The sequence below is a fragment of the Bos javanicus genome, chromosome 9 (assembly GCF_032452875.1).
Source record: "Bos javanicus breed banteng chromosome 9, ARS-OSU_banteng_1.0, whole genome shotgun sequence".
Taxonomy (NCBI): Eukaryota; Metazoa; Chordata; class Mammalia; order Artiodactyla; family Bovidae; genus Bos; species Bos javanicus.
The window spans coordinates 60,058,226-60,085,969 of NC_083876.1; the positions used below are offsets into that span (position 1 = coordinate 60,058,226).

The following is a 27,744-nucleotide window of genomic DNA, read 5'->3' on the forward strand; positions in this document are numbered from 1 at the left end:
GTGTTGTTTATTCCTTAGGTGTATTTTCATTTGCTGAAGGAGGACTCTCTGCCACTTTATCTTGAATAATTTTTGCATGATCTCTTGCTAAGTAAGCCAGCATGCCCCCAAAAGGCACAGAGGTAAACTGAGTTACGCGTCTCACTGCTGTTACCTCTCTAGGATATGGAAAGAGAGTCAAAGCTAGACTCTTCACTGAAAGTGCAGGATGGAGGTAAGATTGCCCCTTAGCAGGCTCCCTCCATTCACAGTGCTCTGGGTCTTCCCGCATCCTCAGATCACCACCCATCTCGTTACTGCACACCATGAACCCCTACTCAGGCCCCTGGTCCCATGCAGCCTGGTCTCAAGGCCACAGTCTTACTCTACGTCCTTTTCCTGTCTTGGCCTCTTTATTTCCTTCTGTTCTCAATCAGTTACAACCAGGACTTCCCAGTGGTAAAGAATCTGCCCGCAATGCAGGAGAAACCGGTTCTATTCCTGAGTCAGGAAGATCCCCCAGAGGAGGAAATGGCAACTCACACCAGTATTCCTGCCTGGGAAATCCCATGGACAGAGGAGCCTGGCAGGCTACAGTCCACAGGGTTACAAAAGTTGGACGTGATTTAGGGACTAAACCACACCACCAGTGGTAGAATCTGCACTTCCACTGCAGAAGGCATGGGTTTGATCCCTGGTCAGGGAACTAAAATCCCACATACCTTGCGATGTAGCCAAAAATAAATCAACAAAATGGAAAAAAAAAATTAGTTACAACTGTGTGGCTTCACCTTTCAACCCAGGCTTCAGGTCAGCCCAGGCCTTGTCTGTCCTCTCACCCTCTCCATCTGGCTTTCTCCTTTGGGGCTACACTAAGCAACTAGAAATATTCACTGTGAAAAGATAAGGAATGGCCATTTAATATTCTCAAAGCAGCCATGCACCAAGACATTTTAGAGCCCTGTTTTATTTCAAACTTGATGTGAACAAAAAAGGTCTATGATTTTTAGTTTAAAAAATGTATGTGTTCATATTTTCTTATGTTGTATACGACTCAGATGGTCTGGCTCCTCCCTTACCTCCTCAGCTTCATCTTGCTCTGGGTTCGCCCTCTCAGTCTGTTCTCCATCTGGGGGATGGTTTCTGAATGTGTCATAGTCCATCCTTCCACTTGGCCACTCCATATGGCCCCTCTGTCTGAAAGGTTTCTCCATCCCCTATCCCCAAACCTCAGTGTCCCTTCTTCAGGGAGGCTTCCGCTCGCCCTCATCTAATCTAGGTGCCCTGTTAGAATAGCATGGACCTTTTCAGCAGAGCATTTATCATAGTTGTAGCTTTATCTTTATCTGTATGGTTATTTCATTAATTTCTGTCTCTGCCATTATCTCTAAGCTCCTACAGAGAGACCATTCTTTGTCACCATGATTCCAGGACCAGCACAGGAGTGGACACACAGTAGGCACTTAGCGACTGCTGTTGAGTGACCATCTGCTTACATCTCTGGGGACCCACCCAATGGCCATTGACCTCTTTCTTGCTAGCACAGATCTGGGTGAAATCTTTACTCTCCTCCAGCTGCTCTTAGGAAGCAGGCCCCAGACCCAGTCCATCCCCAGGGGAATTTGGGGTTAATCTAAGCAAATCTAAATATACTGAGTCTCCTTTGTATGAACCTTCAAGTTATGAACTTTCAAAGATATGTACTTTAGTGTACATTACTATATAGAGTACGGTAGTCCAGTGTCTTTATTTCAAGTCCAGGATGTCTGGAAGCAAGCATAAAAGCAACAGTGATGTAGCTGGTACTACTGTACTTTTCAAGGTACTGTATCATAAGATTAAAAATATTTTCTTTAATTTTTTGTGTTTGTTTTGTATGTATTATTTGTGTGAAAAGTATTATAAACCTATCACAGTACAGTATTATGTAGCCAGTTTTGTTAGTGGTTACGTAGGCTAACTTGGTTGGACTCAGGAACAAACTGGACTTTGGACACACTCTTGGAATGACGCTTGTTTGTATGTAGGGGACCTACTGTAGACAGAAAGATGGAAAGAACCTAGGTCCTTGATCATGTTGGTGAGCTGCTAAATAAACCATCTCCACTGTATCCAGGCAACTCTGTTGTATGAGATAGAAGGTCCTCTTATTTACTTAGGTCAATTCAGATATTTTTCTGTATCTGAAAATATCCTGATATAGAATGTCATGAGTGAATGAACCCACCAATAATGATCAGCTTAATCTCACATCTTCCCAAGTCTCTTTGTAATTCAGTTTTCTCTTCATTTCCCAACACATAAAGTGTGGGGCTTCTATAGTGCAGATGTCAACCAATATTGACAACCAGTGATGTTGTTGTTGTGCTCAGTCGCTCAGTCACGTCTGACTCTTTGCAATCCCATGGACTGTAGCCCACCAGGTTCTTCTGTCTATGGGATTTTCTGTCCAGGCAAGAATACTGGAGTGGGTTGCCATTCCCTTCTTCAGGGGATTTCCCCAACCAGGGATCAACCTGCATCTCTTGCATCTCCTGCACTGGCAGGTGGATTCTTTACCACTAGTGCCACCTGGGAAGGCTTGAACCCCAAGTAACTCCTCTGTGTTTAGAAAAGGGTTTCCTTCCACTAAATGCCCCATACCCTGAACTTGAACTCAGTCTTCTTCACCTCTCACCCTTTGACTCCACACTTTGTTCATTGCTCTTTGGGGCAAGTTCTTCTCTAGGGAGGTGGAGACTAAGGTTAAGTCATACCTAGCAGTTTCCTGTTTGTGACCCTTGAAGCTCTTGAAGGGTGCAGGCAGGTTTGATAGAACCTGTAGGTGTTTTCAGACGCTGAGCTGGTTCATTCCCTTTGGCCGTTGCTCTCCTCAGTTCCTGTGCCAGCTCTTCACGCTGGATACTGCACAGTATCTCTTTGTGTGGGGACGAAACTTTCAAGTCCTACCCATTCTGTACATACTGTGTCTTTTCTGGAGTTTGGCAAGTTGTATTTTAACTCCCCTCCCCCAACACACACACACAGAGACACACAGACACACACACTTCTCCATTGTTACAGAATGTTTCTACACAAGAGAGGAGTTCTGTCTGTTTCTTGGCATTTTTGTTTGTGGTGGTAAGGCAGAGCTTTAAATGATCCTTGAAAATTCCATGCCTGGTGGGCAGAGGAGCCTGGCAGACTACAATTCATGGGGCCACAAAGAGTCAGACACAACTGAGCACCCCACCCCCACCCCCACACACACACTGCTTTCTTTTTTAAAGTATTGCATGAATTTATTACTGATTCTTTTTAATGTTTTTATTGTAGTAAAAGTCACATGATATAAAACACACTATTTTAACCATATTTAACTGTGCAGTTCAGTGGCACTAAGTACATTCAGTTGTACAACTCTCACCATCATTCATCTCCCATATTTTTCACCTTCCTAAACTGAAACTCTGTCCCCATTAAACACACACTCCCCATTCCCCCTCCCCACCCTCTCCATCCCCCAGCCCCTGGCATCTACCAATTGTACTTGCTTTCTTAAACCAAAATAGGAATGATCTGCTTTGGCCCACCACCATGGGCAAGTAACATGCTCCAAGATTCAGAAAATAATCCTAACTATTCCAAAAGGCAGTTAGGAGAAGAGCGAGGTATACAGTAAAAGTGTTTTTTGTGCCTGGGGAGGTGCTGTACACAGTATTCATATTATAGGGATATAAAGACAAGCCCTTGTGAAGTACCTTTTCACACTGCCTGGTACCTACCTGTTTCCCTCTTGACCCCCAGAGGTGTGCAGAGCTGGTCATCAGCATGGCTTCACGTACAACGGGGCTTAGTTAGTTAGTTAAAGCTGGAACCTTTAGCATGAGTCAGCTGCTTCGTCTGATAGCAGAATGCACCTGCTGACCTCTGAATTTGATTTCATTTTTAACCTTGGTGATTTATATTGAAAAATATATATATTCCTCATAGGTAGTGATGAGGCAACTTCCTCATCTTGTTATCTGAAAAAAGGGCTTTTTGCAGTATTGATCGTTGATCTGTGTCTTGTTCTGATTCAGTCAGCTGGCATTTTTGCACACCTACTATGTGCCACACACGCTTCCACATCCAGATGTGAATAAAACAGATGTGAACATTCCTGTGAATAAAACGGGATGTGGATAGGATGTGAATAAAACAGATGTGAACATTCCTGCCCTCTTGGAGTGTATATTCTACTGGATGAAAACAGAAAATAAGCAGTAAACAAATAAGCAAGTTCTAATATGTTTGGAGATTATGCGTGTCCATGCGTGCTCAGTGGCTCAGTCGTGTCCAACTCTTTGCGACCTCATAGACTGTAGCTCCCCAGGCTCCCCTTTACATGGGATTTCCCAGGCAAGAATATTGGAATGGGTTGCCATTTCCTCCTCCAAGGGATATTGCCGACCCAGGGATTGAACCCGTGTCTCTTGCACAGCCTGTATTGTCAGGCAGATTCTTTACCGCTGAGCCACAGGGGAAGCCTGTGTGGAGAAAATAATTGCTATTAAAGAAAAGGAAAAAGTAGAGCAGGGTAAGAGGAGTGTCAGTTTGGGGATACGACAAGGTTGACGTTTTAAGGTAGGTCGTCAAAGCAGGTCTCCTGTGTTTTTAGTCTTTGTTGTTGTCGTTTTTACAGAATGTTGTAGTAGTTTAATATTGCAAGTGAATTGTCTGCATAAATTAAATGTCTGAAATGAAAGTCATTCAACTGAAGACTAAAAATCTGGTCGCTAAATGCTTGAGAAAGTATGGGATTCTGAACTGGCCCTTGTCTGGCATTCTCAGGTTCTCTTAGTTCAGTGTCCTTTTCCAAAAACAGGGTTTTTTTTGTATAGTCTTCTAGTAGAGGGTATCACTGACACCTACTTCCATGTGTTTACAGTTAAACCTAGCAAGCCATCTTTCCTCCAAGACCAAGAGGCTTGTCCACAGCGTTTCCCTTCAGTGTTCTAAGAAGGCTTCCCTGGTTGGCTTTCCAGCCTGTAACGATGATGGGATTTGCAACCCGCTCCTGGTTCAGCCACGCAGGAAAAAAACGCTCAAGTTGTGGATAGTTCTCCCCTTTAAACACGTGTTTTGTGTTTTGGTGGTGGTGGTTTGGGGTTGTTGTGTCTTAGGCATGGAGCTTATTATATCCATACAAGTTACAGATCACAGACCACCCTGCCTGGAATATGTATGTATGATACTGTATGTATACTGTATGTATGGTCTCCTTGGGCAGGGATCCTTCTGCCCATTTGCTGTGTGACCTGAAGCAAAGATGAGCCTTCTTCAAGGTCTGGAGTGTGTGTGTGCACCCTCTCCCTTGTTTGGCCTCTCCTTGCTGCACCACAGTCTTTGTTTTCTCCCTGCAGCAGCTGAGCCTTGGGAGGGGCTGTCACATGGCTCCTCCCATCATTCCTCATGGCTCCTCCCATCATTGCTCTGGGGCAGGGACCATGTCCCGGTTGCACTTGGTTTTGCCTCTGATCGGTACTGAGTAGGACAGTGCTCTTCACAAGGTCAGCTGGAGCTCAGGCCATCAGAGTGAGTGTGCCCTGAGGGTTGGCCCATGTCTTTCCATCCCTTGCCTGGAAGGGAAGTTGCTCCCTGTCACTCACCAGATTCGGAGGGTATGATGATCCGTGGAAGCGAGGCTACAGCCTTTAGAGAGTGGGTCCTCCAGAGGGACTGGGTGGCCACCCTGGCTCATGGCCAGGTCTGAATCTGCCATTCATATTCTGAGTTGTGCAGTGCCCTTCTGTCACCTCCTAAAAAACAGTGACCCCAAGAACGTCGCATACTTTCTCTAAGCCTCAGTTTCCTCATGACAAGGACTTCCCCGGGGGCTCAATGGTAAAGAATCCTCCTGCCAATGCAGGAGACATGGATTCTATCCCTGGTCTGGGAACATCCCACATACCACAGAGCAACTAAGCCCATGCACCACAAACTATTGAGCTCTGGAGCCTGGGAACCGCTACTCCTGAAACCTGAGCAGTCTAGACTCTGTGCTCAACAAGAGAAGCCTCCTCAATGAGAAGCCTGCGCATTGCAACTAGAGAGTACCCCCCACTCTAAAACTAGAGAAAAGTCCGAGCAGCAGCAAAGACCCAGCACAGCCATAAACAAATAAAAGTACATAAAAATAAAAGGAAATGGTTAGTTTCCAAATTACTTCAAGATTATTTCCACTTCTTATGTTTTCAAGGACACTATTAACTGTCCTTCTCCTAAAAATTGGCCTTTTTTATATCATGAGGCTCTTCTGCTTCTTCACTCTTTATCCTTCTCAACTCTCCATGAATGGGTCTTAGTCAGGATTCACCTGAAATACTGAGTTTGCACTGGTATCTCTGAGTAAGGAGTTGGGCTGTTGACAAAAACACGTTGTGGCCCAAAGTCGGTATTGCAGAAGAGACAAGGGAGTGGAATTGCATGTTCTTATTCTTTTAGTATTCCTATTTAATTAGAAAAGAATCTTTAGCTTAGAGGTGAAATGGCCCAAAGCCATATAACATATGAGACTCTAGAACTGGAAGTCACTTCTTTGGAATATGATTCATATCTTTGGTTATGAATTGATACCAATATCTTATGTGAAATGCCTATACTCTGGAAAATTATACTATTCTAGATATACACCTAGTAAATATACCTGTCTTTCAAAAAAAAGATTGGAACCAGTTCTTTTGTCTCTAAATAGGGACATAGATGTATATTGATGGGATTCCATCTTATTTTTAAGATTTTCAAGAAAGAAGATTTCATAACTTCTCTCATTAATCTACTCCACTGTTTAATTGGGTCAGATGCCAGAACACTCTTTCTTATCTAACTTAAATCTCTCATGCTGTAGCTTAAGTATACTTTCTCTCACTCTGCCTAGGATATTAAAAGCAACTAATGACCATTATTCATAATAATGTTCATAAAATCCTCCGTGTATTTAAAATGTTAATACTGTAACTGACAGCAAGCATAACTCCCAAATATCAGTTAATTTTAAAATAGAGAAGAGAGACCACCTCATAATAAATGTAGATGACATAGTAGTGTTTAATTTTGATGAATGAGTAATACGTTAACTAATGTGACTTAGACTAAATGAAACACATTTATCTATTAATTCATTCACTTAAATATTTATTAGGCACCTACTTTGTGATATTGTGTTATATTCAGATGTACCAGACAAGGATAAATTGTGGAATTGAGATGATTTCAAGGCAAGGGATTTTTTTTTTTTAAGTAGAACTTAGGCATATTCCTCAGAATGTGAGGATAGAATAACCCAACCTTAAGAGGATAACTCTTGTTCTATCTAATGAACCTGTGATCAGTTCAGTTCAGTTCAGTCGCTCAGTCGTGTCTGACTTTTTGCGACCCCATGAACCTGTGATATTTACAACCATATCTTGAGGCATGCCCGAAAAAAGTCTGCTGATTAGAACAGGCTTCACTGGTGGCTCAGTAGTAAAGAATCCACCTGTCAATGCAGGAGACATGAGCTTGATCCCTGAGTTGGAAAGATCCCCTGGAGAAGAAAATGGCAACCCACTGCAGTATTCTTGCCTGGGAAATCCCCTATGGACAGAGGAACCTAGTGGGCTACAGTTCATGGGGTTCACAAAAAGTCGGACACAACTTAGCAGCTAAACAAGAACAATCTTACAGCATTTCTATTATATTTACAGCTGCCGCATTACTAAAATCTATAGTAAGAATCAAAATTCTACTCTACATTGTCCTTGAGCCCTCCGGTTGGTAACCCCTTCATTTCAGTGTTAATGTTGAAGAGATCCCTGTGTCTTTCCATGTATATTTGGGCATGTGTAAGCATCAGTCAGTGTAGGACTACAAGAGGTTTATCACTAGAAATAAATTACAGAGTCATGGAGCATGAAAATGATGTGCCCGGGAATGCAGAACACCGGCTTACCTTCTGCCTCCTTCCTTTATCATAGACAGCAGAGGCACAAAGGAGCAAGAGATTTATTCTGAAGCCATTTGACGCTGACCAAGCAATTTATAACAGATGAAATGCTGATTTATTGCTGCGAAGAAAATAATGGGTGTTCTTGCCCAAATGCCATTAATAGCTTTATTGTTTCAAGTGCAAATTATATTCAGCAATTTGTTAGTCTCCTTTGGAGGCGAAGTTGAAGTAATTCAGTGTAGGCTTTCAGCAGAAAAAGGACAAAGTAATTAGCAAATGGTAAAAGAATTCATTCACCAAGCTTGGCTGATAGTTGAATTCTCTGAGCTGTAAAGACGTAGAAAACATTGCATTTAAAAAATACAAGATGATACAAGCATTTGTTTAAGACAGAAAAGCCATAGGAGGGCTCTGTAGAGTGAAAAATACAGTCTTCTGTAGGAGCTGCTGTTGGTGTCTGTGCTATGGTGACATTGTGCTAGTCATCAGACAGAAGGCAAAACTGAAAAACAAACATTGCCCCTGCCCTTAGGGAACTTACTATCTGATGGCAAGAATAAGATAATTCAAAATTCATTCAAATATATAACAGGAGAGTATCAGTATTTCAAGAAAGGTACACTTGAAGTGTTTCCAAGGAGGAAAAGATGGCATTCAGAAGGTGATATTGGAAGTCAGTTTTAACAGATAGTCTAAGATTTCTGCAAAAGTGTTAGTCACTCAGTGATGTCCAACTCTTTGTGACCCCATGGACTGTAGCCCGCCAGGCTCCTCTGTCCATGGAATTTTCCAGGCAAGAATATTGGAGTGGGTTGCCATTCTCTTCTTCAGGGGGGTCTTTCTGACCCAGGGATTAAACCCAGGTCTCCCGCATTGCAGGCAGATTCTTTTATGTCTGAGCCACCAGAGAAGTCTGGTATAGTCACAGTTTGGGCTGTAAAGCAATTCTAGACTGAGGGAATGCCCAGAAGTGGAAAGTCTGGGCTGATTGATAGATTCTCTGATACCTAAGTTGTGATGGGATGACCATAAATTCCAGTTTGCCTTAGATGGTCGTTGGTCCACACGTTGTCCCAGTGTAATTATTAATAGCACTCTCTTTCACTCTTAAGAGAGGGGTAGAATGAAAGGGTGAGAGAAAGGCTTAAGAGGGAGGGGATATATATACACTTACAGCTGATTTGTATTGTTGTGTGGCAGAAACCAACACATTGTGAAGCAATGATCCTTCTGTTAAAAAGAAAAAAAGTTATTTTATCATTTACCAGTAATATGGTGAATTATACAGTAAATTTGGTGGCCACGAAAATGTCCACTCTGCCCTCCTGCTTGCTTTAGGGAGCACCGCCAACTGACATCCCCAGCTGTGGCCCCTCTGGACACGCCATGCTTTGGCCCCTTGACCATGCTTCCTTGGGCTACTAGGCAGGACACAGGCTTCCTCCGTGGAGCCGCTTTGGCTCGAGCACTCGCCACTGGCATGGCTAAACCTTTCTTGGAACCATGCTGCTCTCTTCAGATGCTTTCCACCTAGTCCCCCTCCCTCCTGCTCTCCTTCACACGTACCACACATCTCGATCTGCAGGTTTTCTGAGCTTTCCCTGCTTCCCTGCCCGAGAAACTTCTTGCACATATAATCCCATGTTAGTGTCTGCATCTCAGGAGAACTGAACTCATGCAGTGGCCCTAGTTACTGGTAAGTATTAAATCCTGCATGAGGATAAGACTAGAAAGAAAAACTGGGACCGTGTTGTAGGCAACTTTGAAAAGTGCTTTGAAGCATTTGACCTTAATTCATTAGACTCTGGGGCTTCCCAAATGGCACTGGGCAGTGGCAAAGAACCCACCTGTCAATGCAGGAGATGAAGATTCAATCCCTGGGCCAGGAAGATCCCCTGGAAGAGGATATGGCAGTCCACTCCAGTATTCTTGCCTGGAGAATCCCCATGGACAAAGGAGCTTGGGCAGGCTACAGTCCATAGAGTCGCAGAGTCAGACACAACTGCAGTGACTTAGCACGCATGCATGCATTAGACTGTGAGGCTCCATGGAGGGTTTATCTGTTACAAAATAATGATTAATTACTTGCTCCTCCTAATGAAGAGAAAGATCACTGAAACAAGGAGATCAATTAGGAAGGTTCAGCAATTGTCCAATAAGAGCCTTAATAAGAATAGTGTTTGTGATGACAAACCCTGGCGTGGCTATGAGAGACATTGTGGAGGCAATGTGGGTTTGGAGATAGTGACAGAGAGAGGAATCAGATTATTTAATCACTCTGTGCCTCAGTTTCCTCATCTGTGAAACAGGAACAACTCCAAGCCCTACATCACTCATAAAGTCATACTGAGAATGAAATGAGTATTTATTTCAAAAATTTCAAATATATTTAAAAAATTTAGAACAGTACTGACAGGAGTTTAGCAAGTGTTTCTGCATTTGTTTGCCCATTGCCATATGGCAGCATCATCCCATAGAACTTTCTGCTGTTGTGAAAATATTTTCTATTTGTGCTGTCCAGTACAAGAACCACTAACCATGTATGGCTGTTCTGAGCACATGAACTGTGATTAGAGTGACTGAGGAATTGAATTTTTGTTGTTGTTATTTAGTCGCTAAGTCATGTCTGACTCTTTGTGACCCCATGGACTATAGCACACCAGGCCTCCCTGTCCCTCACTATCTTCTGGAGTTTGCCCAAGTTCATGTCCATTGAATCAGTGATGCTATCCAACCATTTTCATCCTCTGCTGCTCTCTTCTCCTTTTGCCTTTAATCTTTCCCAGCATCAGGGTCTTTTCCAATGAGTAAGCTCTTCGCATCAGGTGGCCAAAGTATTGGAGCTTCAGCTTCAGCATCAGTGCTTCCAATGAATATTCAGGATTGATTGCTTTTAGGATTGACTGGTTTGATCTCCTTGCAGTCCAAGGGACTCTCAAGCTTCTTTTATCCAACCCCACAGTTCAAAAGCATCAATTCTTTAGCCCTGACCATTCTATGGTCCAACTCTCACATCCATACATAACAGTTGGAAAGATCATACCTTTGACTATATGGACTTTTGTCAGCAAAGTGATATCTCTGCTTTTTAATACGCTGTCTAGGTTTGTCATAGCTTTCCTTCCAAGAAGTGTCATTTTAAACTGAATTTTTAACTTCATTCAGTTGAAACTTGAATAAGTCATATGTGATGAGTGTCTGCGTTTAGAAGTATCACCTAAATCTGAAAGTACTAAACAAACTAATAGTAATCTCAAAGTGAGAGTTGATTCTTGTATTCACAAACGCCTGTTAAACTGCTGGGACTTACTTGTAAGGAAGCCGGTAGGCTCGGTTGCTGCTGATCACTGTAGTCAGAGATAACCACAGAGTGGGCTGTGATCCTAATCAGACTCTGATGAGGTGATCAGAGCAGTTAAGAAAGGAAGGGAGGAGGAGAATATTTCCAGTAACCCTGCAACGAGAAAACTACTTGAGACTTGATGGAGAGCAATCGTGTCGTGGTTTCTACAAGTAGCTAATAGGTGGTTAAGACCTCCAGTTAAATGGGATCTGGACTGTCGACTGTCCCTTTCCCAGGCCAAAAGAGAGGAGGTGTCGCACTACCTGCTATTATGTTTGCCTACCAGTAATAGCCAGGATAGCACTCTTATTATGTAAGGTTACAGCTGAGGACTCCCGGTAGTTCAAGGACAGCACTAATTGGAACTCCGAGGGATGTATTAGAAGGAAAGGTGCACAGATTTCTTGGTATTTGTAAGGGTAGGATAAAAAGACATTTGTGTGCCTATAGATCCAAAAATAAGACTTTTTAAATAGCACTCCTTTCCTTCTCTTCATCCCCTTGCCCTGCTTGGGCAGTGCTGGCCTTTCCAGTTCCAGGAATATCTCTCTGGATGGGGAGTTTGTGCAGGGCTTGCAGCCAGCTGCCCCCACATCACTGACTCACCATTGAGATTTATGATGCCTTTGAAACTCCAGGTGCCTCTGCTGTTAAGTAACCTGTATGAATCAGGGTCTTTCTCTCAGGAGATAAAGGAGGCAGATGTGTAGCACAGTAGCAAGAGGAAGGATTTTTAGTCTATCCAGAGAGAAGATCATAGCTGTTGATTGCTAGATCCATGCCCAGTGCTAGTTCTTTTAACTTCAGTGTTCTTATCTGTAAAATGGGGGTGCTGGTATTTTCAGAGCTACTTAGAAGATTACATGAGTTGACAGGAGCCTTTTATGTGGAAGTGCTGGAAGAAATGTTCATTCCATGTGCCTTACTGTACCTCTAGTCTCCTAATTTTCTTAAGTTCTCATCCATTATTGTTCCAAAACCCAGTGTTACGTGGGACTCTCAATTCTGTTAAACCCTGACTCCCAGATCACACACGCACATCCCTCCCGCGTACTTGGCCTTGCAGAGCAACTTTGAACAGCCTTCCCTCCCTCTATTGTGGTGACTTCTAATGTTCCCAAGGTCAGAGCCTACCTGTCCTGTACACCTTGGTTCCCCGTCTACCAAATGAAGAGAGTGACGAGGGGAACTGAAAGCCCTATGGCTCTAGCATTTGATAGGTTTCTGTACACAAGACCATCATCTGATTTTGTTGCTTTTTAAAAAACATTTGTTGATTTTTCTCTTTATCAAAACCCACAACATTTTTTAAAAATATATTTTTAGGAAGAAGCAAGGAAGGAAGGAATTAAAGCATTCTTGATTTTACCAACTCTGAAAACTCCTGTATGCATCCTGGTTGTATCTTATAATCTTGTGTGTGTGTGTGTGTGTGTGTGTGTGTGTGTGTGTGTAAGACAAAAATCTAATCATTTCCACTTTTTGGTAACATCCTTCCTAAATGTCATCATTTCTTGAATATTTTTTCTGCATCACTAAACATTCCTCTACCCCATCACTTCACATGCCTGTCTAGAATGCCACGTTTGAATGTATTCTGATTTATTACCGGACATTGAGGTTGTTTCTCCTTTTTTCCACTGGTGTGAACAAGGCAGAACATTATAGAAAAAGCAGCAAATAGCATCCTCACACATACAATTTTTCACGTATCCTTGAAATGGAATTACCAGATCAAAAAGTATGCACATTTTTAAGGGTTATAGTACCACATTGTCAAGTTAGCCTGCTGAATGGATCTGTTTTCTCCTCCCATCAGGGCTCATAAGGCTTGGACTGATTCCTGATGGAACCAGTAGTCCTACTTGGGGGAAAAATGAGAGGAAGAGAGAAAGAAAAATCACGCTTTTTCCTACTCAGGTCTCCTATGTTTTTAAGCTCTCCTTGAATAGGACGTCTCCTTGGCTTGAGTGGGATTCTTATTTATCACCCACTAGCTTCCTCTGCCTCCTCTAAATTGCCACCTTTAAATCAACACACTGTTCCTTTGAAGTGTCGACCCTCTGGGAAAAGCCTTTCTGCACCTCTGTCTCATCAAACTGGAGAATCTCATCGGAGTCTTTTTCTTTCATCTCATCTCATTCTGCAACAATATTTTTTCTTTTCTCTCATATTGCCTTTTTGATTTACTGCTTTAATTTGGCATGTGGGTTCTTTGTATTACCATTCTGGATAATTCATGCCAGTCTAGGTTGAATATTCTATAAAAATTGTGTGAAATATTCTGTGAAAGATGTCTTACAGATTCAAAGCATGGCCAAAGAGAAAAAGCTGAGCGCTTGTGGTAACTACACAATTTGCGGTTCCAAGGGCTCAGGAGAAGACTACCTTTTCTCTAGCTGGATAAGGATAAGCAGTTTTGTTTTGTTTGTTTCCTGATGGATTTCTCTGGGACATAGATTGTGGCTTCAGCAGGTTGATCAGACCACATTCCATCCTTTTCAAGGATGTGAATACACAGGTTCCTTAGAGGAAGAGTCTGGGGGTCAGGCTTGTACTTAGAGAAAGACCCCATCCACCTCCTGCCTGGAGTCCAGGACAGCGGGGAGCAGCTGGGGAGACGTAGCGGTGTTCTTAGTGTCCTGTTTCAGCGGCTTGTGGTGGGAAGGCTTATGCTGGAGTGATGTGACAAGCTGTGAACAGCAGATCAGAGAAAAAACGTGAGATAATTTAATTGAGGAGCTTGGGGAGAGGACAGCTGAAGAGCAGAGAGCAGGGACGTGGAGAAAAAGGGCTTCTGAGGAAGGGATAAGTTATGAAAGAGCCTTCTGAGCGCGGTATGAAAAAAGTGCTTCCTCATTTCTCTGGCAGTTTGTGTCAATTTCCTACCCTCACATACTTTGCAAAAAAGGAAATAATTTATTTTTATTACTGCCCCATTCTCATTATGGCAATTTTTAATATCACATATAGCAAGCCACCCATTTCTGCTAACTTCCTCTTTTTTCTGGGTTTGGTATTTACTATTTCTGCTATATTCTACCATTTCGGGAAAAAATCTTTTTTTGTCATTTTCTTTTCCTTTTTTTAAGTAGCAGTAGAAATGTGAGACTGACAAGCTACGGTGTGTTCTCTTTGAAATATCTTTTGGTAGCTACTGGAGGTCTTTTTATTTTTTCGACTGTCATTGGCTCTGAATTCTGAAATTTTATATCTTCATTCCCAAACAACTTTTTTGAGCCTGTTTCATACTTCATTCCTTATTGTTCACTCTGATTCACATTATTTAAACACTACCTCGTCTTTTAGTAAATCTCAACTAATATCCTTCCTGGGTGCTTGAAAAAACAACAATTCAAAAATGGCTTACCTGGAGATTTTAAGGTAGTTGTTTATTCAGGTTGAACTAATTCATTTACTAAAATTTTCAGCTGTGCATTTCTTTCTGTGTTGAGACCAGTTGTCTCAACTGGCCATGGCTGGCCATCTCATTTAGAACAAGGCTTTGAAAGGTTGCCCATCAGCTTTGGATCATGGCATGATTACAGCCATTTTAGACGCTTCCAGCTGTACATTTTATCTAGAAGACTTTACATACTGTAAACGACAGAATCAGTGCCTCAGCGTAAAATCATCAGCTTCAGTCTTTAAGGGGAGATTCCACTGGAATACAAGGATTACCACCATCACCCCCCCAATGAGCGCACACACACACACACACACACACACACACACACACACACACACAGAGTGATGACTGTGTCAGCACACCATGACTTAGAGTTGAACACAATGTTTGCTGGAGCATCACTTCTGTGTTTCTGTGAAATTGTCTTTGGCCACACATAGTAATAGGAGAATATTGCTTCTAGCATAGAACCCCAAATTCAGTACCCCTAAATGTATCTTTTTAAAAAATCCTTCATGTTTTCAACTTTTGGGGATTCTCCTTCTGTGCCCATAAATCTATATGTATAATTTTTTTCAGGTTTTTAAAAAAATTCTTATTAGAGTATAGATGATTTAAAAATTGTGTGTTGATTTCTGCTGTACAGAAAAGTGAATCATATATATATATAAATAATGTCTCTACTCTCTTTTAGACTTTTTTCCCATATAGGTCATTACAGAGTATTAAGAAGTGTTCCCTGTGCTACACAGTAGATCCTTATTAGTTACCTGTTTTGTATATAATAGTGTGTATATGTCAATCCCAATCTCCCAATTTAAGTCCTCCCAACTACCCTGAAACTGTATTTGTTTACTACATCTGTGATTTTATTTCTGTTTTGTAAATAAGTTTGTTTGTACCATTTAAAATTTTTTTGTACTTCTTTAATTTTTAATATTTATTTCTTTTTAATTTTTAGCATTTTAATTAATTTATTTTTAATTGAGGGATAATTGCTGTACAATATTGTGTTGGTTTCGGCCGTCCCTCAACATGAATCAGCCATAAGTATACATATGTCCTCTCCCTCTTGAACCTCTGTCCCACTCCCAGCCCATCTCACCTCTCTAGGTTGTCACAGAGCCCTGGTTTGAGCTCCTTGAGTCATACAGCAAATCCCCACTGGCTGTCTGTTTTACATATAGTAGTATATATGTTTCCATAAGGTACTCTCTCCATTTGTCCCACGCTCTCTTTCTTGCCCCTCATGCCGGTAAGTCTGTTCTTTAATCTGCATCTCCATTGCTGCCCTCCAGATAGATTCATCAGTACCATCTTTCGAGATTCCATGTATGTGTGTTAATATACAAGATTTGTTTTTCTCTTTCTGATGTACTTCACTCTATATGCTGCTAAGTCGCTTCAGTCTGACTCTGTGCGACCCCATAGACGGCAGCCCACCAGGCTCCCCCGTCCCTGGGATTCTCCAGGCAAGAGTACTGGAGTGGGTTGCCATTTCCTTCTCCAGTGCATGAAAGTGAAAAGTGAAAGTGAAGTCGCTCAGTCGTGTCCGACTCTTAGCGACCCCATGGACTGCGGCCCACCAGGCTCCTCTGTCCATGGTATTTTCCAGGCAAGAGTGCTGGAGTGGGGTGCAATTGCCTTCTCTGTCACTCTATATTATAAGCTCCAGATTCATCCACCTCATTAGAACTGACTCAAATGTATTCCTTTTTATGGCTGAGCAATATTGCATATATATATATGTACCACAGCTCCCTTACCCATTCATCTGTCAGTGGACATCTGGCTTGCTTCCATGTTCTAGCTGTTGTAAATAGTGCTGCAATGAACAATGGGGTACATGTGTCTTTTTCAGTTATGATTTTCTCGGTGTATATTGCCCGGTAGTGGGATTGCTGGGTCATATGGTAGTTTTATTCCTAGTATTTTTAAAGAATCAGATTCCACGTGTAAGCAATATGATATACGTAGAACTTGATGTAAAATTTTTAAAGCGAAGTTTGAATGTCAGACTCTTACTTAAGTTTCATTTGTTCCTAATTCCATGATTGAAATTCCATAGTTGAAAATTTGTTGGAAGTCAAAGAGAGAAGGTCATGAAATGGCTCAGCTAGTTACTCAAGGACTTCGTCAGTTTCCCAGTTTCTTTTGAGCTGCCTTCTACACACACCCCATCTTCTTGCTTAAACCTAGGTGTTTTCCCTCTATATGCAAATCCATTCATGTCCTTTTAGAAGATGATACTCTTTTTTCATGGGGTTATCATTCCTTGCTATTGAGTGGGTCAAATGATTCAAATTAGTCAGAGGGAGACTTAAATGATGAACTCATATATTTCAATATGAATTTGATTTTAAGTCCTGGCACATCAGTCATATTTAGGAGAATGTCACTCTCTGCACTTTTGAAAGGATATACTTGCAGTAAGAGATCCTCTAGGGACCTTCAGGAAACCTTATCAAGCATTTTTCCATCATCCTGAGGGAGCTTGGATTGTATTTTAAGTGTTTCGCACTTAAAAAGTTTTCCGTGTGAACCAATTTTGTAAAAACCTGACTGCATACTGCATACTGGTTTTGTAAACCCCTTTCCTCCTTACCCCGCATATCTTCCCAAGTTTATCTCCAAGTGCTTCCTATCACCCAAGCACTTAAACAAGATTGCAGACATTTTCATCTAAGCTGGTAGCAGTTAATTGCCTGTCTTTGTCTGCATTTCAGCACTTAATACTATTTTGACAGGGGTTGCATACTCTCTGTCTTTCTGGAATTTCTTTAAAGTGCTCTTATGAGTAATTTGAGAAATGCCAAGTATGGATGAGTTGAGCTGTTCTTTCCTTTGTTGGTTTTTTTTTTAGAGACATTTAAAGAAGACCCACTGTGTGTCAGGTAGCATGGTCTCCTCACTCCCACAAACATTGTCTAACTTCATTTCTTCTTCCGTTGGCTCTGCACCTTGAATATCCCCTGTAATCTCACAGTGGGAGTGGGTGAGGCCAGGGGGTCGCAGGAGGAGAGAAGAAAGGTCCTGCTTTCTGGGAGGTACATCCATTTTGATCGGCGATTCGGTCTGCGGTCTCAGCTGCGTTGCTTCTTCCATCCTCAGGTGTCCGGTCGGTAAAAATCCTGGTTGCTTACCAGCAGAAGTGGTTTGTCATCAAGGATGGTAGTGGCACTCTGGGAAGTTTCAACATGAGTTTGTTTCTATTTCCTTTACAAAATCTGTGTTTGCTCACCTGCATGGTAGGTGAATGGGAGACTCAACTCACCCAATGGAGTGTGTCAGGAGGGATTACCGATTTCTTTATGGGTGCTTCTCGAGTATTTGTAAGAAATTGGTTTTATTGCTGTTCTCAATCGGGCTTACTCACCCAGTCAGTGTTTCAATACCTCAGGCGTGTCATCCCAGAACAGCGGTGTTCCTGGAGGTGCTTTCCCTAACCTGCGGCATAAACCTCCCTCAGGTGCAGCAGGCCTGGCTGCAGTGTCCCTTTCCTGGCCAGGCCCCGCTGTCCTCTTTTGGGCCCTGTCTGCTGACAGCTGTCTGGGCCTCCTTTACCCCAGGGATAAGCGTCGTACCTGCACTTTGCTCTTGACACCAGACTTTCATTTTTCTCCCCTTTCTTGCTCGTTCCTCCCTCCCTCCTGGCCTTCTTTTCTCCCTCCCCTCCTTCTTCCTTCCATTCCTCCAGAAAACATTTATTGAGTGCCTACTGAATACCTCACACTGTGCAAAGTCCCAAGAATCCAGAGTTAAATAAATAAGCCTTTTCTTTGTGTTGTTCACAAGTGACTAATGAGGTTTGCCCCAAAGGCAAACCATAGGTACCCATTTTCTTAAATGAAGGGGAAAATAGTATCTTTAGCTGAATCAGCTCCAAGTTTCTAGATGGGATTGCCCACAAATTTGTTATCAGGGAGTAGGGTCTAGCATGGAGATTTTTCAGGACATTATTCATCCATCAAATATTTATTAAGTGCTAAATGCGTGAGTTCTGTACCAGACACAAGAAATATAAAGCTAGGTGAGACATGGTCCCTTTCTCCAGGCTCATATTGTAACCAAGGAAAGAGCCCTATAAAGTTTATGTTAATGGCATAGTAAGAGCCCAAAAGGCTTCCCAGGTGGCGCTAGTGATAAAGAACCCACCTTCCAATGTGGGAGACCTAAGAGAAAAGGGTTTGATCCCTGGGTGGGGAAGATCCCTTGGAGAAGGGCATGGCAGTCCACTCCAGTATTCTTGCCTGGAGAATCACATGGACAGAGGAGCCCACAGGGTGACACAGAGTTGGACATGGCTTGCCAACAAAGGTCCATCTAGTTAAGGCTATGGTTTTTCCTGTGGTCATATATGGATGTGAGAGTTGGACTGTGAAGAAGGCTTAGAGCTGAAGAATTGATGCTTTTGAACTGTGGTGTTGGAGAAGACTTTTGAGAGTCCCTTAGACTGCAAGGAGATCCAACCAGTCCATTCTGAAGGAGATCAGCCCTGGGATTTCTTTGGAAGGAATGATGCTAAAGCTGAAACTCCAGTACATTGGCCACCTCATGCAAAGAGTTGACTCATTGGAAAAGACTCTGATGCTGGGAGGGATTGGGGGCAGGAGGAGAAGAGGACGACAGAGGATGAGATGGCTGGATGGCATCACTGACTCGATGGACGTGAGTCTGAGTGAACTCCTGGAGTTGGTGATGGACAGGGAGGCCTGGCGTGCTGCGATTCATGGGGTTGCAAAGAGTCGGACACGACTGAGCGACTGAACTGAACTGAACTGAACTGAAGTGACTGAGCATGCACATAGGGTGCTGGCAGAGACATGGACATGATTAGGGATGAGATCAGGAGCACTGAGCTGGGTGGAGAGAGAGGTTTCATTCACAACCTATTCAGAGTGCCTAACAACCTAACACCTAATAGGCTCTTCATAAGTGCTTATTGACCAGCCAGTGGAGTGAGCCCTCAGTCAGGGCCTTTAGGGGGTGACATTTGAGCTATTCTGAAAAAGCTGTGGAAAACACTGTCCAGCAGGAGAAGCACATTCTGGACAGAATGTGAACAAAAATGAAAGAAGGAGCCTGGGACAGAAAGTGTGGGGCGGGGGGACCTCATAGGAGCAGCAGGGTGTCCCAGATGGCAGAGTTGGAGAGATGATTCTAGAAATGGGAGTCAGTTTGAAGGGTTTGGTCATTTTCCCGTTGGTCAGCAGGGCAGGGAGACGGGTGGTTTTTGAGCAGTGAAGTTATATCAGTTTGAGGTTTAGAAGCCCTGCCCTGGCCCCCTTGCCCTGCACAGGATATTCTCTTAAGTAGGAAGAAACTAGGAGAGGAAGACCGAGGGAAGGTTGAGGAGGGGTCCAACCAGGCAGCCTGTGTGAAAAGAGGGAAACAAATTTGGGAGGAACTGCAGGCCCATTCAGAGAAGGCAATGGCACCCCACTGCAGTAGTCTTGCCTGGAAAATCCCATGGACGGAGGAGCCTGGTAGGCTGCAGTCCATGGAGTAACTAAGAGTCTGACACGACTGAGTGACTTCACTTTCACTTTTCACTTTCATGCATTGGAGAAGGAAATAGCAACCCACTCCAGTGTTCTTGCCTGGAGAATCCCAGGGACGGGGGAGCCTGGTGGGCTGCTGTCTATAGGGTCGCACAGAGTCAGACACGACTGAAGCGACTTAGCAGCAGCAGCAGCAGCAGCAGGGGGCCCATTCTGTATCATAGAGGAGTTGAGGGGGATTACAGCTTTTAAGGGACTCCCATCCACCCATTGACTAGCTGAACAAACTCCTGCAAGTCACTTTATCCCCCAGAGCCTTAATGATTGCATCTGTACAGTGGGTGCAGTTGTATGTACCTGGCACCTGCTGTGAGAATTAACTGAGAGGCTGGTGGTCTCAGCACTGAATGTGGCTCAGCATAAAAAATAACCAACATTTATTGAACTCAGACCAAGGCTTTTCCTGTGCTTACTTAGGCCTCACAGTAACTTTGTAAAGTAGCAAGGGTTACCATTCTTATCCCACAGATGAGGAAACCAAGGCACAGAGAGGGTAAGTAACTTTCCCAAGGTAGCTCACCTCGTAATGGGCAGAGGTGGGGTTTGAACCTGCAGGCAGACTGCAGTTCTGGATACCTCACTGCAGGCTACACTGTCTTTAGGTATGATCCATTATTGTTAGTCTTCATCAAACCATCTCAGTCCTCAGTCCTGGCTTCCTGGCTGTGGAGATTTTGAGGGGCTTGCTCCTTGGAAGAAAAGCTATGACCAACCTAGACAGCATATTAAAAAGCAGAGACAGTCAATTACTTTGCCAACAAAGGTCCATCTAGTCAAAGTTATGGTTTTTCCAGTAGTCATATATGGATGTGAGAGTTGGACCATGAAGAAAGCTGAACACCAAAGAATTAATGCTTTTGAACTGTGTTGTTGGAGAAGACTCTTGAGAGTCCCTTGGACTGCAAGGAGATCAAACCAGTCCATCCTAAAGGAAATCAGTCCTGAATATTCATTGGAAAGACTGATGCTGAAGCTGAAACTCCAATGCTTTGGCCACCTGATGCCAAGAAATGACTCATTGGAAAATACCCTAATTCTGGGAAAGATTGAAGGCAGGAGGAAAAGGGGAAGACAGAGGATGAGATAGTTGGATGGCATCATCAACTTGATGGACATGAGTTTGAGCAAGCTCAGGGAGTTGGTGATGGATAGGGAAGCCTGGCATGCTGCAGTCCATGGGGTCGCAAAGAGTCAGACACGACTGAGTTGACTGAACTAAATTGAACTGAGGAGAGCTGGGATGTCCAGTACCTGATCTTTTGATTGTCTCTCTCCACACTCCAGTGACCTGTCCCTGACTTGGTTCTCTTAGGACTCTGTCCAGGCACAGAAACGAACCTGATCAATGAAAGTCTGCTGTGAAGGGAGGCAGAGAAGGGGCAGTAGATGAATGAGTTACTTTTCTAGAAAATACATCTACATTTTAACTAACTTGCGACTAGATGAGTGGCCAATTTCAAGCCAACAGGGAATTATTTTTGAACTGAAATCACACCCTTTGGTTGATTCAGCCTGCCTTTGTTCATGCCCCAAGTGTTACTTACAAAATGTCTCTACTTCGCTCCCTTTTCTTTCTTTTTTTATTAATTAGTTTGTTTTTATTTTTTTTTATTTTTTTTTTTTTTATTCTTCCAATTTTATTTTATTTTTAAACTTTACATAATTGTATTAGTTTTGCCAATTATCAAAATGAATCCGCCACAGGTATACATGTGTTCCCCATCCCGAACCCTCCTCCCTCCTCCCTCCCCATACCATCCCTCTGGTTCGTCCCAGTGCACCAGCCCCAAGCATCCAGCATCATGCATCGAAACTGGACTGGCAACTCGTTTCCTACATGACACTCTACATGTTTCATTGCCATTCTCCCACATCTTCCCACCCTCTCCCTCTCCCACAGAGTCCATAAGACTGTTCTATACATCAGTGTCTCTTTTGCTGTCTCGTACACCGGGTTATTGTTACCATCTTTCTAAATTCCATATATATGCGTTAGTATACTGTATTTATGTTTTTCCTTCTGGCTTACTTCACTCTGTATAATAGGCTCCAGTTTCATCCACCTCATTAGAACTGATTCAAATGTATTCTTTTTAATGGCTGAGTAATACTCCATTGTGTATATGTACCACAGCTTTCTTATCCATTCATCTGCTGATGGACATCTAGGTTGCTTCCACGTCTTGGCTATTATAAACAGTGCTGCGATGAACATTGGGGTACACGTGTCTCTTTCCCTTCTGGTTTCCTCAGTGTGTATGCCCAGCAGTGGGGTGGCTGGATCATAAGGCAGTTCTATTTCCAGTTTTTTAAGGAATCTCCACACTGTTCTCCATAGTGGCTGTACTAGTTTGCATTCCCACCAACAGTGTAAGAGGGTTCCCTTTTCTCCACACCCTCTCCAGCATTTATTATTTGTAGACTTTTGGATCGCAGCCATTCTGACTGGTGTGAAATGGTACCTCATAGTGGTTTTGATTTGCATTTCTCTGATAATGAGTGATGTTGAGCATCTTTTCATGTGTTTGTTAGCCATCTGTATGTCTTTTTTGGAGAAATGTCTATTTAGTTCTTTGGCCCATTTTTTGATTGGGTCGTTTATTTTTCTGGAGTTGAGCTGTAGGAGTTGCTTGTATATTTTTGAGATTAGTTGTTTGTCGGTTAATTGGAGGGTAATTGCCTTACAATATTGTGTTGGTTTCTGCCATACTTCAACATGAATTAGCCATAAGTATACATATGTCCCCTCCCTCTTGAACCTCCCTCCCACCTCCCACCCCATCTGGATTGTCACAGAGCACAAGTTTGAGCCCCCTGTGTCATATAAGAGCTTTCCACTGGCTATCTGTTTTACATATGGTAATGTGTATGTTTCAGGGCTACTCTCTCCACTTGTTCCTTTTTATTCTTTTTTTTTTCTTTTTAAAAAAACTAATTAATTTTAATTGGAGGATAATTACTTATAATATTGTGATAGTTTTTGCCATACATCAACATGAATCAGCCATGGGTGGATATGTGTCCCCCCATCCTGAACCCCACCTCCCACCCACCCCCATCCCACTGGCTTGTCCCAGAGCAACGACTTTGAATGCCCTGCTTCATGCATTGAATTTGCATGGGTCATCTGTTTTACATATGGTAATATACATATTTCAATGTTATTCTCTCAAATCATCCCACCCTCACCTTCTTCCACAGAGTCCAAATGTCCGTTCTTTATATCTGTCTCTTTTGCTACCTTGCATAGCAAAATATGTTACCATCTTTTCCTTGTTACCATCTTTCTAAATTCCATATTTATGTGTTAGTATACAGTATTTGTGTTTCTCCTTCTGACTTACTTCACTCTGTATAATAGGCTCCAGTTTCACCCACCTCATTAGAACTGAGTCAAATGGCATTCCTTTTTATAGCTGAGTAACATTCCATTGTGTAAATGTACCACAACTTCCTTATCAATTTGTCTGCCAATGGACATCTAAGTTGCTTCCATGTCCTAGCTGTTATAAACAGTGCTGCAGTGAACATTGGGGTACATGTGTCTCTTTCAATTCTGGTTTCCTTGGTGTGTATGCCCAGCAGTGGAATTGCTAGGTCGTATGATGCTTTTGAACTGTGGTGTTGGAGAAGACTCTTGAGAGTCCCTTGGACTGCAAGGAGATCCAACCAGTCCATCCTAAAGGAAATCAGTCCTGGGTGTTCATTGGAAGGACTGATGCTGAAGCTGAAACTCCAATACTTTGGCTACCTCATGCGGAGAGTTGACTCATTGGAAAAGACCCTGATGCTGGGAGGAGGAGAAGAGGACAACAGAGGATGAGATGGCTGAATGGCATCACCGACTCAATGGACATGAGTTTGGGTAAACTCTGGGAGTTGGTGATGGACAGGGAGGCCTGGCGTGCTGCGATTCATGGGGTCACAAAGAGTCAGACACGACTGAGCGACTGAACTGAACTGAACTGATGGCAGTTCTATTCCCAGTTTTTTAAGGAATTGCCACACTGTTCTCCGTAGTGGTTATAACAGTTTGCATTCCCACCGACAGTGTAAGAGGCCTCCCTTTTTCCACATCCTCTCCAGCATTTATTGTTTGTAGACTTTTTGATGATGGCCATTCTGACCAGTGTGAGATGATACCTCATTGTGGTTTTTAGTTGCATTTCTCTAATGATGAGTGACTGGAATGCAAAAGTAGGAAGTCAAGAAACACCTGGAGTAACAGACAAATTTGGCCTTGGAATACAGAATGAAGCAGGGCAAAGACTAATAGAGTTTTGCCAAGAAAATGCACTGGTCATAGCAAACACCCTCTTCCAACAACACAAAAGAAGACTCTACACATTGACATCACCAGATGGTCAACACCGAAATCAGATTGATTATGTTCTTTGCAGCCAAAAATGGAGAAACTCTATACAGTCAACAAAAACAAGACCAGGAGCTGACTGTGGCTCAGATCATGAACTCCTTATTGCCAAATTCAGACTTAAATTGAAGAAAGTAGGGAAAACCACTAGACCATTCAGGTATGACCTAAATCAAATCCCTTATGATTATACAGTAGAAGTGAGAAATAGATTTAAGGGCCTAGGTCTGATAGATAGAGTGCCTGATGAACTATGGAATGAGGTTCATGACATTGTACAGGAGACAGGGATCAAGACCATCCCCATGGAAAAGAAATGCAACAAAGCAAAATGGCTATCTGGGGAGGCCTTACAAATAGCTGTGAAAAGAAGAGAAGCGAAAAGCAAAGGAGAAAAGGAAAGATATAAGCATCTGAATGCAGAGTTCCAAAGACTAGCAAGAAGAGATAAGAAAGCCTTCCTCAGCCATCAATGCAAAGAAATAGAGGAAAACAACAGAATGGGAAAGACTAGAGATCTCTTCAAGAAAATTAGAGATACCAAGGGAACATTTCATGCAGAGATGGGCTCGATAAAGGACAGAAATGGTATGGACCTAACAGAAGCAGAGATATTAAGAAGAGATGGCAAGAATACACAGAAGAACTGTACAAAAAAGATCTTCACGACCCAGATTATCACGATGGTGTGATCACTCACCTAGAGCCAGACATCCTGGAATGTGAAGTCAAGTGGGCCTTAGAAAGCATCACTACGAACAAAGCTAGTGGAGGTGATGGAATTCCAGTTGAGCTATTTCAAATCCTGAAAGATGATGCTGTGAAAGTGCTGCACTCAATACGCCAGCAAATTTGGAAAACTCAGCAATGGCCACAGGACTGGAAAAGGTCAGTTTTCATTCCAATCCCAAAGAAAGGCAATGCCAAAGAATGCTCAAACTACTGCACAATTGCGCTCATCTCACATGCTAGTAAAGTAATGCTCAAAATTCTCCAAGCCAGGCTTCAGCAATACGTGAACTGTGAACTTCCTGATGTTCAAGCTGGTTTTAGAAAAGGCAGAGGAACCAGAGATTAAATTGCCAACATCTGCTGGATCATGGAAAAAGCAAGAGAGTTCCAGAAAAACATCTATTTCTGCTTTATTGACTATGCCAAAGCCTTTGACTGTGTGGATCACAAGAAACTGTGGAAAATTCTGAAAGAGATGGGAATAACAGACCACCTGATCTGCCTCTTGAGAAATCTGTATGCAGGTCAGGAAGCAACAGTTAGAACTGGACATGGAACAACAGACTGGTTCCAAATAGGAAAAGGAGTACATCAAGGTTGTATATTGTCACCCTGCTTATTTAACTTATATGCAGAGTACATCATGAGAAACACTGGACTGGAAGAAACACAAGCTGGAATCAAGATTGCTGGGAGAAATAGCAATAACTTCAGATAAGCAGATGACACCACCCTTATGGCAGAAAGTGAAGAGGAACTAAAAAGCCTCTTGATGAAAGTGAAAGTGGAGAGTGAAAAAGTTGGCCTAAAGCTCAACATTCAGAAAATGAAGATCATGGCATCCGGTCCCATCACTTCATGGCAAATAGATGGGGAAACAGTGGAAACAGTGTCAGACTTTATTTTTTGGGACTCCAAAATCACTGCAGATGGTAACTGCAGCCATGAAATTAAAAGACGCTTACTCCTTGGAAGGAAAGTTATGACCAACCTAGATAGCATATTGAAAAGCAGAGACATTACTTTGCCAACAAAGGTCCATCTAGTCAAGGCTATGGTTTTTCCAGTAGTCATGTATGGATGTGAGAGTTGGACTGTGAAGAAGGCTTAGCGCTGAAGAATTGATACTTTTGAACTGTGGTGTTGGAGAAGACTCTTGAGAGTCCCTTGGACTGCAAGGAGATCCAACCAGTCCATTCTGAAGGAGATCAGCCCTGGGATTTCTTTGGAGGGAATGATGCTAAAGCTGAAACTCCAGTACATTGGCCACCTCATGCGAAGAGTTGACTCTTTGGAAAAGACTCTGATGCTGGGAGGGATTGGGGGCAGGAGGAGAAGGGGATGACAGAGGATGAGATGGCTGGATGGCATCACTGACTCGATGGACGTGAGTCTGGGTGAACTCTGGGAGTTTGTGATGGACAGGGAGGCCTGGCGTGCTGCGATTCATGGGGTCGAAAAGAGTCTGACACGACTGAGCGACTGAACTGAACTGAACTGAATGATGAATGATGTTGAGCATCTTTTCATGTGTTTATTAGTCATCTGTATATCTTCTTTGGAGAAATGCCTGTTTGGTTCCTTTGCCCACTTTTTGATTAGGTTGTTCATTTTTCTGGTATTGAGCTGTATGAGCTGCTTATATATTTTGGGGATTAATTCTTTGTCAGTTGTTCCCTTTTGTTCTTAACACTATTTCTCTGATGATGATATTCATTCTAGTTCATTGAAGAAACTTTAGAATAAAGAGAAGCAAACAGAAGGAAGTGTAACTCTCTCAGAATAATCTTCTTACACAGCAGTAGCCACTAAAGAGTTTATAGAAATTGTCATTCTGTTTTTTTTTTCTGTATATGTACATGAACTACATCTAATATAAGGCAAAAAGGGGGTTTTGTTTAGCCAGATATTATCCATCTTAAAAGTGGGTATTGTCTTATCTTCAGGTTCCTACAAAGTCTCTCATACAATGAGCATTCTCTTAATAATTGTATTTTGAGCAACAGGGTACTGTCTGGACAAAGACTTATTATCCTGAAATCACCCCTATCAGTGCAAGGTTTAGGTCTTTGTAGAAGTCAAGTGGTTGAATTGCTCTAAAAGTAAGTGATGAAAGCATGAACCTCCTACCTGAAAATGTGACTTCACAGGCTGGGTTGGATGCCATCAAGAACAAGTCTTTAAATGAGCACTTTTAAGAGCAGTGAAGATCACATACAGATCAAATAATAATACCAGTTTTCTTAATCGGATGCAAATGTGTATTTCTCACTCAGGATCAAATTTTCAGAGACAGCATCACCTACTAAGTCAAAGAGTCTATCACTGACAGTGAGAAGTATCAGATGATTAGAAAGGAATTCTACCAATAATGAAGACATTGAAGATGAGTGTATAACA

General features: G+C 42.6%; 1 protein-coding gene and 1 long non-coding RNA gene across 7 annotated transcripts in view; one reads left to right on the forward strand and one right to left on the reverse strand.

Annotated features, from left to right (window-relative positions):
* BACH2 (BTB domain and CNC homolog 2) overlaps positions 1–27,744 on the forward strand; it is a 398,641-nt gene that overhangs the window by 143,179 nt on the left and 227,718 nt on the right. The gene's annotated exons all lie outside the window — the stretch shown is intronic.
* Positions 3,211–27,744, reverse strand: part of LOC133253951 (uncharacterized) — a 29,719-nt gene continuing 5,185 nt past the window's right edge. Inside the window, exons 1-5 of one of the 3 annotated variants that reach the window (XR_009738514.1) lie at positions 9,775–21,915; positions 9,102–9,157; positions 7,931–8,254; positions 5,610–5,759; positions 3,211–4,120 (exon numbers count right to left, since the gene is read on the reverse strand). This is a non-coding gene — a long non-coding RNA (uncharacterized LOC133253951). Of the gene's footprint in view, positions 4,121–5,609; positions 5,760–7,930; positions 9,158–9,774; positions 21,916–27,744 lie in introns of those variants that run through there. The other 2 variants (XR_009738512.1, XR_009738513.1) reach the window with 2 other exon arrangements.